Source organism: Euprymna scolopes, chromosome 11, assembly GCF_053919585.1.
Source record: "Euprymna scolopes isolate OS-2025 chromosome 11, ASM5391958v1, whole genome shotgun sequence".
Taxonomy (NCBI): Eukaryota; Metazoa; Mollusca; class Cephalopoda; order Sepiida; family Sepiolidae; genus Euprymna; species Euprymna scolopes.
The window spans coordinates 82,137,294-82,158,801 of record NC_136492.1 but is presented as its reverse complement, the minus strand read 5'-3'; the positions used below and the strand labels follow the sequence as shown (position 1 = coordinate 82,158,801).

Here is a 21,508-nt window from a genome sequence, read left to right as displayed (position 1 = left end):
TAAGTGGCTATTATTTAAGACCATGGTTAGGAGAGATAAACGGGATGTCGATTTACAGTATATTTAAACTTGAATGTCAATACAATCCAAAAAGCAAGTAACAAAAAGGTAATCTTATAGCTAGCCGTATGAGGTAAGACGCAAATAGCCTCAAGGTTTATTTTCTGAATCAGGAGGCGTGATTTTGTCAAAGAGAGTTGAATCTTAAAAAAATACTAACTAAATTATTAGCCGCATGGCAAACATTATATTTCTTTGGTTGGTATAATGAAATTGTTGGGTTTGAGTTCGCGCCTGGCTTCCATAGAATGGAAATAGGCACAAACTTTAATAACGCCTTTTCATATCTATCTGCGTAAGTATACTTTGATAATTATGTTTCAGTTTGAAGAAATGTAGTATAGTAAAATGACGGGGGTGTTCGTTCGCGCCTGACATCCATAGAATGGAAATATGTCACAAAGTTTAACAACGTTTTTTAATATAGATCCACAGAATATTGTGATAAGTGTTTTAGTGTGAAAAGTTATGGTATAATAAATTATGGGGTTTATCTATTTTATTTTTACTTTCATCATATTTTGCTTTTGTTTTGATACCCCCAAATTTGAAGTTATCTGTTTACAACCCTTCCTTTTCATAACCTATCATACTTTCATAAATCAGAGTCCATTTTCTGTAGGATGTTTTTGAACCCAGTCAAAGACGGGTACTTTTGCTAGCATATATATATATATATATATATATATATATATATATATATATATATTAAGGCAATAATGAATGGAAGAATATCCCTTCGGAATTTATTTTATATAAAAAAAAGACCGAGGAGAAAAGGTAAATGGATAGCGACTAAAAAAATACAAGTAGGGGAATAGAAAAAAATTAACAGTTAAATGCCTCTATTTGGCTTTTCAATGTTATGGCATAAAAGAGATATATTTCTTTATGAATGCAAATCATATCTTCTATATAAAGCAAACTACCTATTTAAATTTTTAAGATCCTCATCAGAAGATGCAGGTATATAAAATTAGCAATACTACATCAACAAAGTGTCAATATCATGCTGCTGCTTCGAAACCAAAAGGATAATCAGTTGTAGAATGGTGGTAAATAATACGTATTAGACATGCAACTAAGAATAATGATCCAATGATTACATGTAGACCGTGGAATCCTGTGGACACAAAAAAAGCAGAGCCGTAAACACTGTGTGAAATAGAAAAAGAAGCTTCTATGTATTCTTCTTCTTGTAAAATAGTAAAATATATTCCTAAAGTAACAGTAAGAATTATGGCTTGAATAGAATCTTTATAATTACCAGATATTGAAGAGTGGTGGGCTTATGTTACTCTAACATCTGAGGCTAATAGAATTGCTGTATTTAATAAAGGTACTTGGAATGGGTTTAAAGGATTTACATAAATAGGTGGTCAACAGGCTCCGATTTCTGTGTGTTGGGGTTAACCTTCTATGGAAATATGCAAAGAAATGCGAAAAAAAAACTTCTGATGTAATAAATAAAATTATACCTATTCGTATGCCTAGTGATACTTTTATTGTGTTAAATTCTTGAAAACTTCTTTCTCGGATAATATCTCGTCATCATTGGTATATTGTTATTAGAATTAAAATTAAGCCAATATATATAGTGTATATCTTTTGGTTGTGAAATCATGATGTTAATCCGACAGTTAGGAATATGGCTCCTAATGATCCTGTTAAAGGTCAAGGACTAAATTCTACAAGGTTAAAAGGATTTCGAGTCACACATATATATATATATATATATATATATATATATATATATATATATAACTACTTCATTTACTCACATAAATTAAATATATGAAAGTATAGATTTATTCGTAAACTTTAAGTATTTACTTCAAAGGTGCTCAATACGTAGGTAGAGCTAGTAAGTAATTTATAAAATATATATGGCGATTAAGCTACACTGAATATTATGCGTTTAATCCATCATATCAATAAAAGGGAGGAAAACGTCTACCTTAAACCACTAATCTAGTTCTAAAACAGATCCTTTGTTCGATAAAATGCATGCCCATTGACTGATAGGAAGGAGCGTGGTGGATACTAGAAAGTTGATTGGCTAACTAAAAATCCTCAACATATATAAAAACAAGAAACAACCACAGAATTCGAGCATAAGCCTGACGAATCCTATAGTGGTTGAAACGGAGAATATTCAGTGTAGCTAAATCGTCATATATATTTTATAAATTACTATATATATATACTAGCAAAGATACCCGTGCTTCGCACGGAGCTTTGTTGCGCACTCGGGTACCAAAATCTGTGGGCACCTTTCCAGTAAGTTGATGTTGTAAGAGCAACGATTGCATACATTTTAACTACCTCTTGTAGTGACTGAAATTCAATCAGGAACTTTACAAAACATTTTCATCAAAAAGGAAGGTTACTTGATGTTACATAGTAAATTTTTCATTGAAGTCATTTTCAACTCTTGCTTAAATTTTATCTTGCACATTCAATACTAAAAACTTACCACAATCAGATCATGTCAGTTTTTCCTTATATCCATTTCTCGAACTTTTCACTAAAGAGCCTCAGGGTAAACTACATTTCTGCTGCTTTGATTTGGAGCCAGAATGTAGAGTTTTTCTGAACTTCCTGTCCGGCTGATGGAGACGTAGAACATACCGTGACTGAAGCAGTCTGATGTCAAGTCTACGCCAATGGTGTTAAATGTCTAATCTTGACTTTTGTTTATGCTCATTGCAAACCACACCTTCACAGGAAATTGGAGTCTCCGGAATTTAAATGGAAGTACTGAGTCCGATGGAACTAAGGGGATCCTTGGCAGTAGAACGGTTTCGCCTTTGTAGGGACCACAGGAAATGGTGGCCTCAAGTACATTGGTGTGCAATCTGGTGATAACACATCTGGTTCCGTTTGTTATTTTTGGCGGTTCCAAGGATCGAAGAATCATGATTGGCGATCCAATTTTGAGATTTAAAATGTGTGGAGGCATTCCAGATATCTCCAAAGAGTTTAAAAACTCCACAGGGTAGTGAACAGCTTCATATTCATTAGTAGCTGAATCAACTGACTTGTATTGCTTTGTGTCTCCTGGAAATTCATCCATTATTGAATTGTTCAAATGATTCACATTGCTGTTTAATGGCGAAATAATAGCCCTCTCAGCAAGCCAATCCGGTGATTTTCCATTGTTTTGCAGGTCTGGGTACACTTTGTCTTTCAGTTGCTTCTGATTACCGACACATTTACCAAGCGCAGTTGGAATCTTAATTGTGTCAGGTGAAGAAGTGATAGGAAACTGACCATTACCGATTTGGAGAAGCAATTTTGAGAAGTCTGCTGCAGCTGTGTTATCAGAGATATAGGCTCTCATATTAGTAGTCAGTCTCTTCACTATAACGTGCCTCCAGAGATAGGATTGTTTCAAACTTGCATTGACAATGTTAGCCCTTGTGCCATTTTTAACCACTGGGAGGATTTGACGGAAATCACCGCAAAATAAGGTTGGAATGCCACCCATGGGATTCTTGTTTCCTGTGATGTCTTGCAGTGTTCGGTCAATTGCTTCATAAGCACTCTTGTGCGTCATTGGGGCTTCGTCTACAATGATTGCAGAGGTGTCTCTAATTACATTTGCCAAGGCTGAGTTACCAGTAATTTTGCAAACTGGCTGATCCATTCGATGAGTATCCAAGGGTACTTTACAAGTGCTGTGAAGAGTGCGGCCACCTTGTAGTAGAGTAGCAGCAATGCCACTGAATGCTGTTGCAAGCACAATCTTTCTCATGGATCTAATCTTTGCAAGGATCAAATTGATTACAAAAGTCTTGCCCGTACCACCTGGAGCATCAAGAAACATCATGTTTTTGTTCATTTCACCTTGTGCTTCCAACATTGCCATGAATGAATTGTAAACTTCTCTTTGAGAATCGGTCAGTTTTTCTTGCATATTTTCTGCTTGTAGGGAAGTTCTTCAAGATTATAAGTAACTTCACGTTGATACTCTCTCGCGAGTCTTTCATCTCTCCCTTGCATTGGTGCAGGTAATCCATAGCTTGCCAATGGTTGACCGCACATAAGGAGAACTTTTTCTTCAATTAGACAAAGAGTCTTATTGTAGATGTCCTCATTAAAATCTGCTTCTGAATTGTTAACTTCTTGCCTGTATCTGTGAAGAATGTCTTCAGATATTACATCACGAAAAGCCATCCAGATCTCAAGAGGATTTCTTGGCTCACAGGCTGTTAAAATTATCACAAATAGGCTTCGCAAATTTGAAGGTGATTGAGTGGCACTTGCCTCTCCTACTGCTTGATGCAAGTGATGGTCATTTTCTAGAAGGCCTCGAGCAAGGCACGCTGCTCTGTATGTTTCAAACACCTGAACATTGTATGCTCGCAAATTTTGAAATGAAGTTGGACCAGCAACCTCATTGAGCAACAGGCGTAAGAAATAACACTCCCCTGCTTTTGGACTAATCGTGTAGATTCTCCCAATGCATGGTGCCTTCCATACATCATCATTTTCAGTACCTTCAACTTGTACCCCACGCATTCTTCTCATCCATTTCTTTGTCGATTTGTTCCAAGTGTAAAACTCAGGGACTTCTACGTATTTGAGACCCCTTGCAAAGTCATCCTCATGGCAGAGTTGAAAAAATGCTGTCAAAGTTGTGGCAGGCGGTGGACCTTGGGCTCGTTCCAGAGCAGTATCAGCTGAGAACATGACATGCTGCCCATTTTCAAGATGAACAGAAAGTTGTACAATTGGGGGGAAATGTTCATGGATGGGATGTTCCAATATCCTCCAGGCCGCCTCTGAACTGCCGACATACCTTGCATTCTGGAACTGCTGGATCTCATCCACAATGTGACTTTGTACTTGGCCTTGTTGGTTAGCTGCTTCATCAGTTCTTTGTAGTTCAAACACTGCTTGATCACATCCTTTATTCACGTATTTGAGGACATATTTGATGCTTTGGATCGAGCTGCAAATTTCTACGTTAATGTGAGCGTTGAACTGCTGAAGGAGGACCTTGTTGTACGGAACAATCCACTGGTTTGTTATTTCTTGATTAACATACCGACCATTTCTCTTCATCCTTATTGTACCAGTCTAGCCTCCATCTTCTGGTTTTCTTCGCCTGTACTTGGGGTAAGAGTCTTGGCCTTGCTTGGTACACTGAAGAACTTCTTTTGGGTATTTTTTGGAACATTTGTTGTCAATCATACATGGACAATTTGGATTAAATGGTCCACAAGGTCCATGCACCATATGTGCCATCACTTTAGCATGAAGATCAGGATCTTCCTCTTTGTCAGGGATCTCTGCAGATATGCAGAGATCCATTTTTTCTGGTAGAAGTTTGTCCTCTGGGTCCTGCCAGGTGAGGATGTGTGCATGCGGCAGTCCTCTTTTTTGATATTCAATACTGTACAGGAAAGCCCTCAACCTGCCAAATCCTCCCTTTTTAATAAATTCAAGTAACTTTTTTAGCTTCTGCCTGAAAACCCTGGCAACAATATCTGGACGATCCTGAGGGTCTTGCCCTTGAAGACAATTTTCTGTAATTTCTGTCCACTTTGGATTTGTTGTGAACATGATGAAGAGGTCGGCTCGGCCCATTCGCCGAACATATGCCATGGCATCACTTTGACGCTCAAACATGTATCGAGGGCCTCCTGTATAAGTTGCCGGAAGTACAACTCGTTGACCAAACTGTTCTGGATTCCCATCCTCCCTAAGAATTGAATCTCTCAAGTTGCTATAATCGTCAGCTCTCAGGGTCTGTTGCTCACGCCTCAGGAACTGTAAACGTTCTGTTTCAATCTTGCAGTACACATCCACCAGCCATTGTTGAAATAGCCTTCGGTACCAGAGAAAATAGTTTCCAGGCCGAGTCATTAAATGGTACGAATAAAATTGCTGTTGGGTAACTTTTCGCCCATTGGATGCCTTCATGTAGATGTTGTAAGATGGAGAACCATAGGGGTACATTAACGGGTACATTAAAGTATCGTAGAGGGGATGTAGTTCGGAGATCCATTTTAATGTATCATTTCTAAAACGCAAGACAATATCCCGGTTAGCTGTTGGTTCATTCTCCATTAATATTCCAATCTCATACGTTGTTGTTGGAGCATTGAATCGCCGTGGATGCTCTTCTTGCGGCCTTCGGTCTTCCCTTATGACAACTTTATGTTCTACCAAGTGTTCTTCTTCAATCCTCTCCTTTGTTGTTTTCAGCTGACAAATAAAGCTGTTGTTCTCATGTAAAAATTCAGTCAGACTTTGGAGAATGTCTCTATTGAGTCTACTGTCACGTCCCCGATTATGTAGTTCCTCTTCCAGACTATCCAAGAAGTAGACTTGAATAAACTTTGCTGTTTCATCTTCAGGTGGTAAAAGACTCCCAATCTGGTTGCAAACCTGGCCTCGAATTCTAAAAGAAGGATTCCACCCATGTACTGCCGCAATTTTGTGACCAAATGATGTCATTGCAAAACAATTGTTATAACTGCGTAGATTTTGCAGAAAATCTTTAGAGATGGGACCATTGCCGGAGAGCAAATCTTGAAGCAACTGAGGCAGTGGTGGAAAGCTATCAAGCACAACTTTGCCAGAAGAACAACAACAACCAGGGGTTTCTCCTTTAAATTTTACAGCTGAGCAATGTTGACATACTTTGTCCATTTTTCCTATATCAGCTGTAGTGAGAGAGTATTTTTGTTGTAGAGCAATCCTTTTCTATTGCAGTGTTCTATTTCATGGTGTCTCAAAGCAGTCATTCGTTGTCTAGCTGCCTCGTTTTCTGTCAATTGCTGGGGCAAAGTCATACTCTCTCTCCATGCAGCCTCTCGTTGTTGCCCTTGGTATAGGCGAAAGCTTCGTTGGGTTTCCGATTCATTCTGATGTCGTTGAGCCACTCTCAACTGACCTTGTGTACGTCTACTTACCTCATATAATTCATTCGATCGTAATATTGCTTCTCTTTCCAGTGCATATCTTTGCCTTTCTTGAATTTCATCTTGTGATGAATTTAACCGCCTTACAGCATGTCTAGTTCTGTCAGCTTCACGTTGGGTTTCTCTTTCCAAATCTGACAGTTTTGCTCTCCTTTCTCTTTGACGTATCCTGTTAAGTTCTAGACGTCTTTCTCTATCTGAATTGTTTTCATTGGAGCGAATTGCAGCAACTCTTAGTCTATTAGCTTCCAATCTTTCCATTCTTTCTTCCTCACTTTCGTTTCTACTTCGTTTGGGTGGCATAATTTCGGTTTTAAACGGAATTGTTTAACGATATTAATGATTGTAAATTAATTAAGCGTAAAGGAAATGTATACTAACTGAAATGGACGAACTATAAATAATATTTCTGAATAGTACAATTATAAACAATTATATTGTAGCAAAAATGAATAAAAGCGACCTACTTGTGACTCATTACGTCCGGGTGTAAACGTCACAGTCTAAAAGTAATAATTAAAAAAAAAAAAAGTAAATGTAAAATAAATGTAATACCAACTTAGGTTAACATGTATATATAATGTATGTTAATATGTAAACAGTACAATTAAAACAGTTCTATTAAAACAAATAATTACTAAGATCTAGGTAATTGTTAGTCTCATTGTTATGGTTTTAAAGAAAAAAATGTGTAAAAAAAATTCTGCTTTTGTGAGTACGTGTATTTCTTTTAAATTACATAACCTTTTTATTTTATTATTTATATCTCTTTTAAATTTATATATTTTGTTAGTAAACTGGAAGAAATTCAGTTGAATAAAACCTTGTTCGTGTTCTTTACGTTAAACTCATATTTTTATAAAAGGTTAATCCGGTTTAAAGAAAGCACTACGTTTAAATAAGACTGGAAATAACTAATTCAATATATAAATAGAAAAATGAAATAAATATAAGCTTTAAGTCTTAAGATAGTAATAATCAAAATGTAATAAATTATTTGTAGTTCAAATCTATGATAAGACAGGCTTTCGAAATAGGCTCGACCAGAAAGATTAAATTGGAACGAAATTATAATCTCCGTGCCATTTTCAAAACAACCCCAAAAAAGTAACGGTATCCTGCAGTTGGTTAAATGACAACGTTGGTTGTAAGAAAAATGTTAAAGAAAATGCGCTTATCTGTTTATTTTGAACTGTTTTATTTAATTAAAAAAAAATTGGCTATAACTGGAAGAGAGCGTTATGTTTTGGGGGTTGTTTAAAAAATAGAATGGAAATAAAGTTAGTTCCGTTTTAATTGTCTTTAATTGCGGCAAGCGCTAACAAAATCGAAAAATCACTGTTCACATTCGAAATGTTAACTTTTATAGGTTTACAGGTTTGCTGACAAGGCTGGGGGTGTTTATTTAGAAAGCCATACTTAACATGGGGAGGTTGGGATGTTTAATACAATTATTTTACTAAATTGATTTTTTTCATTTAAAAATAAAATTATTTCTTTTTTAATAAAGTTTTATTTTAAAATATTTGTTTTTGTTTATTTATATAAAATTACGATAGTTGAATTGTATTCTTTCAATTATATTGGCAAGTAAAATATAAAAGATTAAAACGGAACGAAATTGAAATTTCCATTACATTTTCAATACAATCCCAAAACATAAAGCTTTCCTCACCAAAAAATTGTTTTAGAAGTAGAAGAAATTGATAATTATGCACTGTAAGAACCAAGCTGTCATATGGGCATTAAAGTAAAATTTTATCCAACTTTTGTACTGGGAAAATAATAATATCTACGAAAGTATTCAGTTGCGAAGTATTTGAATATCAGATTCGTTGTCGGCGATTATTCCGAAACCTTGTAAAAAAAAGATTGGGGGAGGGGGGCGTAATTCTTGTAATATGATGTTTTTAATATTTTTTTAGGTTAAATTAAGGTTTCACGATATTTTGTAAATAAGCAGATCATCTAAATAAAAAATATGAAAACTATTTGAAATTTTAAACTATTTTCAAGAGTTAACAATTTTTATTTATTTTAAACATTACCATTTTTTTAGCTAAAATTGAAGTTTCACGATATAATTTTTTTTTTTTAATTGTTAGTTGGAAGCACAAAATAAGTTACAAAACATCTTTGCCTTCATGGCTTTCAAAATAGTAACGTTAATATTTCAGAACGGTACCACAAATACCGAAGGAACTGAACTGTCTATATTGGTGGCCGGAAAACTCGTCCCGGGAAAACTCGTCTCGGGAAAACTCGTCTCCGGAAAACTCGTCCCCTTTCGCTAGGTAGGAAAACTGGTCCCTTATTGAATAAATACCGATTGAAAACACATTTTATGATCATTCTTGAAGGAGATATTATTTTTTAAAATAGACTATAGCCCCCCCCCTAATATTTTTTAAAAATATTTTTACTTGTTTAATGTTTTCTTTTTTTTTTTTTTTTTTTAATAAAATCGATTTTCTAAGTGTCCGTTTTCTACCTAACTGGCTAAGTTCTTAGTGGTTTCACTTATATTAAAGCGTTTATTATGTTCATACAAAGTTGATTACAAATTTTTTTTGTTCTTATTTTAACGATGTTTTTTCGAGTCATAAAAACAATAATTAAAAACAAAACCAAAAAATTAAAAAACAGGGAGCGATTCGATTTTTCGTTACTTTTTTGTTTTGGTTTTTAATTATGATAGTTTTTTGTTGTTATGTTTTTGTTTTCTCTCATACCAAATGCACTCATGCGTTATTTAAAATTATATTTTTATCCATTATCAACATTTATTGTCGTCCTGTCAAATTTTGCAAAAATTAACTAATAAATTAAAAGCGAAATATTTTTTTGGCGCGATAGATGCCATGTGCTTACAATCTATCGTTAACTAATTTTTAATTTTTTAAATTTTTACTTCAAAATTCTAAAATCAATCATTCAGAAAAAAAGTAATCACTAGATAAATTTATTAATCAATTTTATTGAAAACTCCGCTATCGTTTATCAAGAATCTTTTTAATTTCATTTTTGTTGGTTGTTTTTCGGAGGGAGATATAGTTTTAACCCCCCCCACTCTCTCTCCCTCTCTCTAAATTATATTTAAAAAAATATTAAAATTTATTATTTTCTATTTAAAACTAAATCTCCCTCAGTAATTTCTTTAATTTTCTATTTTTTAGCGATTATCAAGACCCCTAAGATGTGATTTACCGGACATTATTTCTCGTTCGGGTTTGTATTACTGTACACATAGATTCGAAAAAGTTGTCAAAAAAACAAATATATAACAAATAAATGTTATCAAAAGCAAGATAAATTACTTTTCTACCAAACTGGATATAATTTTCGTGTTTTTATTTAATTTAACATGTTTATTCAGCTCAAAAAGCATACAGTGTTTACCGATGTATTGGAAAATTCAAAATGGCGGCCGACTCTCTCTATTTAACACGGTAAGTTCGGGAAAAGGTGTTATAAATAATAAACAAGACAAAATACCATTAAAAAAACCACCGAATATATGTCAAGTTATGTCACGGTAACATATATTGAGCAAATTTCTAACAGTATTTTGTCTAGTTTATTATTTATAACACCTTTTCCCGAACTTACCGTGTTTAAGAGAGAGTCGGCCGCCATTTTGAATTTTCCAATACATCGGTAAACACTGCATGTTTTTCGAGCTGAATAAACATGTTAAATTGAATAAAAACACGAGAATTATATCCAGTTTGGTAGAAAAGTAACTTATCGGGTAACCCAACTTATCTTGCCTTTGATAACATTTATTTGTTATATATTTGTTTTTTAACTACTTTTTCGAATCTATGTGTACAGTAATACAAACCCAAATTTCAATATTTTTTAAAATATAATTTAGAGAGGGGGGGGTTAAAACTATATCTCCCTCCGAAAAACAACCAACAAAAATGAAATTAAAAAGATTCTTGATAAACGATAGCGGAGTTTTCAATAAAATTGATTAATAAATTTATCTAGTGATTACTTTTTCTCTGAATGATTGATTTTAGAATTTTGAAGTAAAAATTTAAAAAATTAAAAATTAGTTAACGATAGATTGTAAGCACATGGCATCTATCGCGCCAAAAAAATATTTCGCTTTTAATTTATTAGTTAATCTTTGCAAAATTTGACAGGACGACAATAAATGTTGATAATGGATAAAATTATAATTTTAAATAACGCATGAGTGCATTTGGTATGAGAGAAAACAAAAACATAACAACAAAAAACTATCATAATTAAAAAACCAAAACAAAAAAGTAACGCTCCCAGTTTTTAATTTTTTGGTTTTGTTTTTTATTATTGTTTTTATGACTCCAAAAAACATCGTTAAAATAAGAAACAAAAAAATTGTAATTAACTTTGTATGAACATATTAAACGCTTTAAAATAAGTGAAACCACTAAGAACTTAGCCAGTTAGGTAGAAAACGGGCAATCGATTTTATTTAAAAAAAAAAAAAAAAAACAAAAAACATTAAACAAATAAAAATATTTTTTTAAAAATATTATGGGGGGGGTTGTCTATTTTAAAAAGCAATATCTCCTTCAAGAACGATCGATATTTATTCAATAAGGGACCAGTTTTCCTACCTAGCGAAAGGGGACGAGTTTTCCGGAGACGAGTTTTCCGGAGACGAGTTTTCCCGAGACGAGTTTTTCCGGGGCGAGTTTTCCTAAATTCGTCTATATTATTGGTAAGTGGTAAATTTTCACAATATAAATTTATAGGAATATAAACAGAACAGTGATATAAAAAATAATTTTGAAAGAAATATTGTTCACAAACCTTTTTTAATATTAATTTCAATTTTTTAATGTTGTATTAACTTAAAATCCAGCAGTTGATAGAGCAAACGTAGATATGTCTGTAGGTTTGGTAGCGTGCGGAAAGAATACGTTATTATTTCGAAAGGCAATCGTAGAGTGAGGAGGGGGGTGGGAATTTAAATAAATATTGTGAAATTTCAAGTTTAGATAAAAAAAAAAGTATTAATAAAGTTATGCTTAAAATAAATAAAAATTATTGTTTATTTTTGAAAATAGGTTAAAAAAAAGTGTTAATGCGTAAGCACCAGAAGTTAAAATTATAAACAAAAGGTAAATTTAATAATAAAAATAAGTGGAAAAAAAATCCAATAAAAAGAAAAATATCTATTACCGACAACATGTAATGACGTAAATCTCCGATTGTACAAACAGTAAACCTTTCAGATAATATACGTAAAGTGAAATAAATCGAATATAAAATTAAATGAAAATATATTAAATAATTAAATGTTAAATAGATTTTGTAAATAGTACAGTTGAAATGATTAGAATATTTCCAATATGTAATAAGGTCGAGGTAATTAGTTATAGAGATTTAATATAATGTGATATGCAAATGAGCATAAGTCATTCGATATGGGGGTGGTTTGTAGACTAGTATATAAAGAAATTAGGCATATATTCTTATGTCTCCTATAACAGAAACATCCTAAAATGGGTTCTAATGTTTCTCTACCAGGAGAGATCTACCCTCTTACCTCCTTTATATTTCGTTGATGATGGAGAGCTGTACACACAGACAGAAACACACGAACCCTATTACTTTATAAAAATATAGATATATGTATATATATGTATATATATATATATATTCGAGTCATATGTATATATATACATACATACATATATATATTTGAGTCATATATATATATACATATATATATATATATATATATATATATATATGTATTCAATTATATAAAGAAAATTGAGAATAGCGAGAGGGATTTTATTTGATAAAATTGACATAACTTTTGTGTTAAAAAAGAAGAAAAGGTTGTTTTTTGGAAGGGGGATAAGTAGTAAATCAGTATATAAATATAATTTTTATGAATTAAAAATAATTAAATATTTCTTACTTAAAATATAATTATAAACATAAACATAAGTATTCATTTATTAATAAAAGTATTTATTGTATTGGTTGGTGGTTGTATGTGGGGCTATTGGGAGGGTTTGAATTATTTTGAGAGAGAGAATTCAGATTTAAATTAAAACCGTCTTAATTGATTTGTTTTTTTTATCTCAGGATAACTGGATACTTGAAATTATATGTTAAAGGGATGTTTAGAGTGAATAATATACACGGCGCCATTAAGCAAGGAGATTTTAATAATGGAAAACCTCGGGATATGTCTTATAAACTTGTTTAAAATTCGTAGTATGTACTATATATATATATATATATATATATATATATATATATATATATATTAGAATTTGTATAGTTTTTATTTATTTATAGTAATACTTAAAAATTAATTGAAGTGAATATTTTTTTTAAAACTCTCAATTTGATAGATAAGCGATAAATGGTAATTAATTGTAGTATTAAGAAAACTGATTATAGGGAGAGGGTACATTCTAAGTTTAATTAAAATTAAACACAATCATTTTAATTAAAATTAAAATAAGATCAACGCAAGAACTAAAACATTCTTACGTTCTTGCGTAAATAATAATGCATGTCCCCCGTTTATTTTATCTAAGATAAAAAAGCAAGATTACATCCTGGGCATACGATTGAAAAAGCGTTTATTCTTAATCATTCGGATAAATTAGCATTTAATCTGGAAGGATTCAGGAGTAGATGCATGCAATTATGGCGGGAAATAGTGGGCATATTATCTTTGTGCCATAAAGTTCGTTTCCTACGATATCTTATTATTATCAAAAAAACGAAGCTGTAAAAAATTACAGCTTCAATTTGATGGTAAATTAAAACATCTAATAAAGAAGAAATATGACTGCTTTACCAACGCAAATGTAGGTGGTAACTTGTGGGGTAGTCATAATAAATCATGAGGAATACGTCAGGAAAATGTCACTAATATTAAGCGATAGTGACAAATTTGTTAAATTAACCCTGTTCACGCCCATGAGTCCACGAGTACTCTGGAATCTAAATTCCAGAAAAAATAGTTAAATGGGTAAAAAGTGGTTTACTTTCTTCTGAGGTAGCTAGTGAGATTAGACCCTCGATCTCTATTCGCCCAAGATTATATGGCCTACCCAAAACACACAAAGCGGATATTCCCTTAAGACTCATTTTATCTATGGTAGGGTCCTCACAACAGAAGGTTGGAAAATAGATCTTCAATATTCTTCAGCCAGTATCAAATTATTATAGTAAATACCGTCTGGAAGATTAATTTCATTTCGCTGACTACATGAAAAAATCAACGAGTACAAATAAATTTATGTGTTCGTATGATATCAGCAATTTATTTATTTGCGTCCCAATTTTAGAAACGATAGATATTTGTGTTGCCTTTTATATCGCAACCAAAGTCCAAAACCTTCCGTTCCTGAATCGTAGTTGTTGAACTAATTAAATGTGCTGTTACATCCGTTGAATTTAGGTTTAATGATGCTATGTACAAGCAAATTGATGGTGTGTCGATGGGCTCCGTATTGGTACCCACATTAGCCAACATTTTTGTAGGATTCCATGAGGAAAAATTAATGTCTCCACCCATAAAACCATTAGTCTATTTTAGATACGTAGATGACATGTTTTGTCTATTTGATAGTAATTTGGAGGTAAACGAATTTTCGCGTTACTAAACAATATGCATCCAGCGTTAAAGCATATGTATGAAAGCGAAGATAATTCTGCCCTGGCGTTTCTCGATGTTTTGGTAACGAAAACTCCATATAGTTACCTTACACCGATTTATCGCTAACGAACATTCACTGGGATGTATACACGCTGGGATTCATTCTGCCCTAACAAGCGCAAATATAATTTAATTTGGACATTAACACATCGTGCCCTAATGGTCTGCTCGCCAGAAAAATTGGATGATGAATTAAATACAATTACCGATGCTTTGTCGAATAATGGGTATCCTTTAGATGTAATTGAAACCACCATTAAAGGGAAAAGAGCAGTTTTTTTTACGAGCAAACCCCAATATGGTGGATAAATGTCCGGTTTATATTCAATTGCCGTGGTTGGGGAAAGTAAGTGAAAAATTCACCAAACAAATTAATTCAACTGTTGAAGGACGTTATTTTGCTTCAAATGTTTGTGTTGTGTATAATACAAAACCATTAATGGCTTCCAATAAAAAAGATGTTCTACCCCCTCATCATATTAGTAATGCCATTTATGCATTTAAATGTGGTTGCGGTGCCGACTACGTAGGTCGAACGTCTTTAAAATAAATAAGTCGCATACAACAACATGTAACGAGCAAAATCAGGAATGGAGCATTCCTACCTACCGACGCTGTAAACAACAGATATGGATCCGCTATAACGGAACACTTTATTAAATACCGGGATTGTGCAACGAACTTCAGCATCGACTCTTTCTCCGTATTGAGTCGAGCTCACTTCGTACATCATCCAAAAGTCTGTGAGACTGTTCACGCTCGCCTTAGGAAGCCTTCCCTTTGTAAACAAATGGACTGCTTGTAAGGTTTGAACGTGATTAGCCTCTAAAATTTATCTCCATACGATTGCTCTTGCCCCCGTCTCTTTTTTTTTTTTAGATTTTATCATTAAGAAAAACAAATTACCAAAGAATAAATCCCTCGATTCCAAGTTTAATGAGTGAAGGCAAAACATGTCAATTGACTCGTTTTGATTTTTTTTTCTATTTCCCTACTTTTATTTTTTTTTATCGCTATCGATTTTCCTTTTCTCCTCGGTCTTTTTTTTTAATATAAAATCAATTAGGAAAGAATACGTCTTTCCTTCATGATTGCCTTAATAAAGTTTTGTACCCCTATATATATTTAATTCACAATCTTGATTTGTCTAGCTATTATTTATCTAGTTTCAACACTGTTGTCGTTTTGCTTGTTTATGATGGATTAGTTTTATATGCACTTGTATGAATAGTTTTGTCAATGTTGTCCTTTGAAAACATACAGAAAAAAGACAGCGAAATATGGAATGTGGAGGAAAGACTGTATAAAAAGGAGAGAGGAACACAAGGAATAGAGGAGACATCGATTGTTATCGACAACTATAAAGAAGTTCGTGACGAGCATGTACGTTATTAATTACGAATATCAAAATATCAAAATGGCCTTTTGAAACATTCATCTCAAATCTGAGCATAATTTGCTGGTAATTTTATTAGTATCCTACATAGAAAACTAGCATGGGTGCCCGGTATTTTCCGGGTGTTTGGAGGTGTGTGTTGAGCAAAAAAAAGTGGTACTAGGTAGGAAGGCAGGCTCGAAACCGTGAATGCGGAGAGGTATTTAAAAAATGATAGTAGCGTGGAGAAAGAATAAAAAAAATAGTAGCCAGCCAGGGTGAAGACAGCTGTTAAAAAAGTGGTAGTAGGCAGGCAGGCTCGAAACCATGACGGAAAGGCGGAAAAGAGAGTGAAAGAAAATCTGACGTCTTAGCTGCTGTGAACATGACGTGACCGGGGGTTAAACGCGTTTAAATTAACCAAACTAAATTCAACAGTGATTATGACTTACTAAAATGTCGGCAAACAAATCGACCCCATGTTGTAAAAAGCGGCCGAGTTTATGGTGAAGTTTATGGTGAAGTTTATGGTGAAGGAATTAATGTTTTTGGACGATTTTTTTTAAATATTTGTCTTTCGACTAGTGGAGCTTCAAAATGATACCGATCCTGTTAGGATCCATCGCATCTGCGAGACATACATACATAATATATACATACATAATTTAAACAGACTAAAAAGACTAGCCTGGGTGCCAGGAGTAGCCCGGGTGTTTGTAGATGTGTGTTGAGAAAAAAAAGTTGTAGTAGGCAGGCAGCCGGGCTCGAACACGAAGGCAGAAAAAAGTGGAGGCGTGTGTAAGGGTGTTTGTTGAGTACAAAATGCGGTAGTGGGCAGGCTGGCTCGAACCCGTACCGTAAAGTGAAAACAAAACGTGAAGTGTTAGCTGCTGCGCCTATCGTAAATCCGGAAGTGACGTAGATTCAAATTAAGGCTAGACAATCTAAAAGAGGGGATGACTTTAAAAAATATCGGCGAAAAAAGCGACCTCTCTCTGTACAAAAGTGCCCAGTATAGGGTAAAGGAATTAATATTTTTGTCCAAGTATTTGATATTTCCCTCCGAAGTGTCGGACTTCAAAATGATACCGATCGCGTGAAAATCCGTCGCCTCTGTCGAAAGATTTTGAGAGACATACATACATACATACATACATACATACATACATAAATGCATACATACATGATGATTGCAACGTCTTGTCAGACGAGTGCCACTCCCTAAGACACTGAAAGTTCATGAGTCCGCAAATAACATTTAGTCCTGCCGGCGAATTTCCATGCTCAAGCAGACATGACACTGAATATATATATATATATATATATATATATATATATATATATATATATATACATGCACGCACACATACATATGTACACATATCCCCCACATATATGCATGGATACATACACAATACATAATACGCACACATACATATACATCCAGCATTTCAGGCGTACACACGTCACAGCTTTTTTATCGCCACATTACTTTTTTTTTTAATAGACAAATGCCGCAGGGGGTATCTATACAATGATGATGTTACAGAGTTTTAGCTTTGTACGACAGCTAAATCTCTCTCTCGGTTCACATTGTTGACATCCAGCAACAAGCTAGAGCAAGATAGCCAGCAACAAGTACAAACTGCAGACCAGCTTAATGCGAGTACTGGTCTCCCGCTTTTTTTTTAATCAGAGATTTGCTTCTCCTAGAGGGGTTGCCTTCACCACGCCTTACGGGAGCCCTCTCCATCCCACACACACATGGAAATAAACACATGCATACATACAGATGTATTCCAACATACATATGCAAGTGCACACACATGCAAACATACACACATAGTAGCACACAAATACGCATATACATACACATGCATATACATACGTACACATAATACACATGAAGGAACATTCCAAGTCTTAAATACACAATGATCAGGACGATGATGATGGTGATGGACACGATTAAAGGAGATTGGCAAAAAAAAGGCACGGATTTACTTCTTGTTCTTATTTTTACAAAAACGTTTCGCTATAAGACTAACACTTTTGAAGTAGAAAATGATGATGATGTGAACAATTTCACACATTATTTCACAAATAAAATCGACGACATGCATACATACATTTAAATAGACAGGTGAGATTTATATTATGGATTATCAGGGAAACAAACCGATGTTAACTCATATTTCGTATAGTAGGTATATGAACAATGTTTTCTATATATCAACCTAACTCTGTAAATGTCGCACTGTGGCAATTTATAAATCTGTCCATTTCTTCTATATTTATCACTGTAAAGCTGAAGACAGATACAAAAAAGGAAATAAAAGTTATATCAAACTGAAACAGCAATGAGATCCACTGTTAAGCGAAGCGGAAAAATGCAGAGAAAATAAATGTTCGATTTCATTCAAGGGACGAATCGCATTTGTTCGGTACAATGCTTCAAGATAAGGAGAGAGGAATGAGAAGCGAAAATGAAAAAGGAAAAGTTTTTAACTTGGAGAAGAGCTATAAGAAAAATAAAATTGAAAGGCAAGAATCCAAATCAATATGCAATAGATTAAAATCTATATGAAAAAAATAATTCTGCTATATATATATTATTAGAGTGGTAAAATATAAGAACCTCAGTATGTGCGCATTATTTTGAATTTCGCCAACTACTTCTACGCCTGCCATGTTTAGGGAGGGATCATTAGTGCTTATGAAAATGCATAGTAGTTAAGAAGATTGAAACACAAAATGACGATCTAAGCGATGTTCCTGCCCTGTCAATGTGTAGAACTAACTTAAGTAGCATTATAGGTTTCTCCTGTTGTTTCCTGATTCTACAAATCTTCGGAGAAATTAAAGGCCACTTGAAAAAGGAAACAAGTATAATCAAATAAGGAAATATTTATAAATAATGTGTTTTTATATAAATCTTCAAGTACTTAAGAGATAATTATATAAATATATAAAAACAGCGTAACTTATATAAATGCATACACATCTTTATTTATATTAAAATAAACAACAGCTATGTGCAGAAAGGAACATCTTTCCTAAAGTAGTATATCTTATTTTTCAATAAAAAATATTGAAGAGCTACGATAATGGGAGTGATATTATTAAAAGAAACGACGTTTTGAATATTTTTCCATAGCTACCTCATTTGAAGTATACATATCTACAGGAATCTAATAACGTATTTCTGACGCACCTCGAGACAGCGGTTGTTTATAAAAGCCTCGCGCCGTTAACATCTGAAACCTTCAGGTTATTACTGCATAAGTTTAATAATTATAAGACGATTGGAAATTTTCTTTCCCATCGATTTGAATGAAATATAAATAGAGGACACGATTTTAGGAATGCTACTCTTATATATTTGTATGCATAAGAATAATCTTTAAATAATTATTCAAATATTTTCAACATTGAAACATATGTTTTATGCAGAACCGAATAATAGAGGTTATAATTAGTTTAGATTAATTCAAATAATAAACAATTAACATACTTAAGATGTATCTAAAATTATAACAATTGTTAAATAAATAAATATTTGAAAGACTGATAAGTATTTTTAGTTAAATACAAATAAGGGAGATATTATTTTCATTTAATATTGTACTATAAATTTTGTATAGAGTCATTAATAAATATTTTTTACATGGGGTCCCCACATCAAGGTCCAGAGGCCACTGAAGGATAAGGGTTAATCAGTATACATTAGCCATTGTGATTTTAGCGTAGTAAACATTAGTCGGAATTTTATAACTAGGATTACTTAGGGGGACGGTTCAATAAGAACTTGTTCACGTTGGACTTGAAGACAATAAGACTGTAGTCAGCTGGAAAGCAGGCAAACTGAATAGAGTTCCACAGGCGGGCAGTTCTAAGAAAGAAACCCTGTTCATGGAATCTACGTTTAGGTTTAGGCAGAGATAACGAGTGTGGTAAATTGTTGATAGTGGTCCTGGCTAAACGAGTGTTTTTCATTAAAGTCTGGCGAGGAGGAAACCATAGATTGAAGTTCAGATGAGCACCTGCTATGAAAATAACGAGCAGGGACAGACTCGCTACGTTTCTTTTTTGGGAAAGAGGTTAATGGGAAGAGAAAAGCGCATCCCCCACTAACACACGAAGTCTATTTTGAACTATGTTAAGGCAGGATGAGCTGCTTCTAGCAGCTCCTGCCCAGATGTGGCAACAGTTCTCCATCGCTTGCCGTACCTTGCTTTTATATAGGTAGAGAATTGTATCAGGAGTGAGATATCTACTGGAGCGGTAGAAGGATCCCATCATTTTTCCAGGGACTTTGGCAATGAATTTGATACACGTGTTACATTTCAGATCGGGAGTAAAGTCAAGCCCGGAAGCTTGTCAAAACATGAAGCCTCCCAAAAATAAGAGCCATTAATTTCGATTGATGGCAGCTGGGCAGCAGAGCATTCTTGAATTTACTTTATTCTAAAGGCCATGTAATCTTTAGTTTTAAATCGCAAACATAATTCTGCATTTAAATCATGATATTGTTGTGTATGCCAGTTAAAAGTATTCTGTACATGAGGATCTATCATTATATTTTGTAACAACACATAAATATGGTGCAAACAATTATTTGATTATATATATGTATATATACATATACGTATATATATATATATAAATAACTACTTCATTTACTCACATGTTTAATTTCTTATGGACTTCAATTTCTTGTAATAAATAATTTTACCAAGAATTTTTAATGAGAGTTTGTTTCGGTTTCGATTATAGCTGATGGCACTTCAGTAATCTATTATTCTTTAAAAGAAAACAATTTATCAAGAATTCTCTACATGTTTTTGTTTCGGTTTCGATTATAGCTGAATGAACTGAAGTTATATTTATATGCATATATTTTTTGTTTTGATTTCCATTCAAGTTGATGCACCAAAGTCATATTGATGTATAGTTTTTTTTTTAATTTTTTAAATCGCAACTTCATAATCTATCAAAATTGATAAAACATGCACTCTATAATGATACATACGAAATCTGCAAGAATTAAAATATCATATGAAAGCGTCCTTTACGATCGGGCTACGCTGTATGACACTGCTTAACTTAGATAAATACGTTTGCAGGTTTAACAAAAGAGCTACAATAATATCAGAGCGTCTTCATTTACGGTAAACAGCGACAGAATGTCAATACCAATATATTACATATGAATGCGTCCCCAGGTTCCGCTAGTTAATACAGTTTTTTTAATACCTGAAAATGCTAGTGTTTCATCGTTTCGGGAATTATCAGTGTAGTGTGTCACGATTACCGCCAATCGGGAGATTCGCACCCTGTAACAAAGCCATTTCTGGCTCCATTAGCAAGAGACACACCAACACGCACACTGTTAACCGCGAGAAATGCAGTTTAAATTTAAACATTTATTCGTTATTGTCAAGACAG

The 21,508-nt window shown here is 33.6% G+C and overlaps 1 pseudogene; it reads right to left on the bottom strand.

The window, feature by feature from the left end:
• Positions 1-1,013: 1,013 nt before the first annotated feature.
• The window catches only part of LOC145288176 (cytochrome c oxidase subunit 3 pseudogene), a 107,776-nt pseudogene continuing 87,281 nt past the window's right edge, over positions 1,014-21,508 (bottom strand).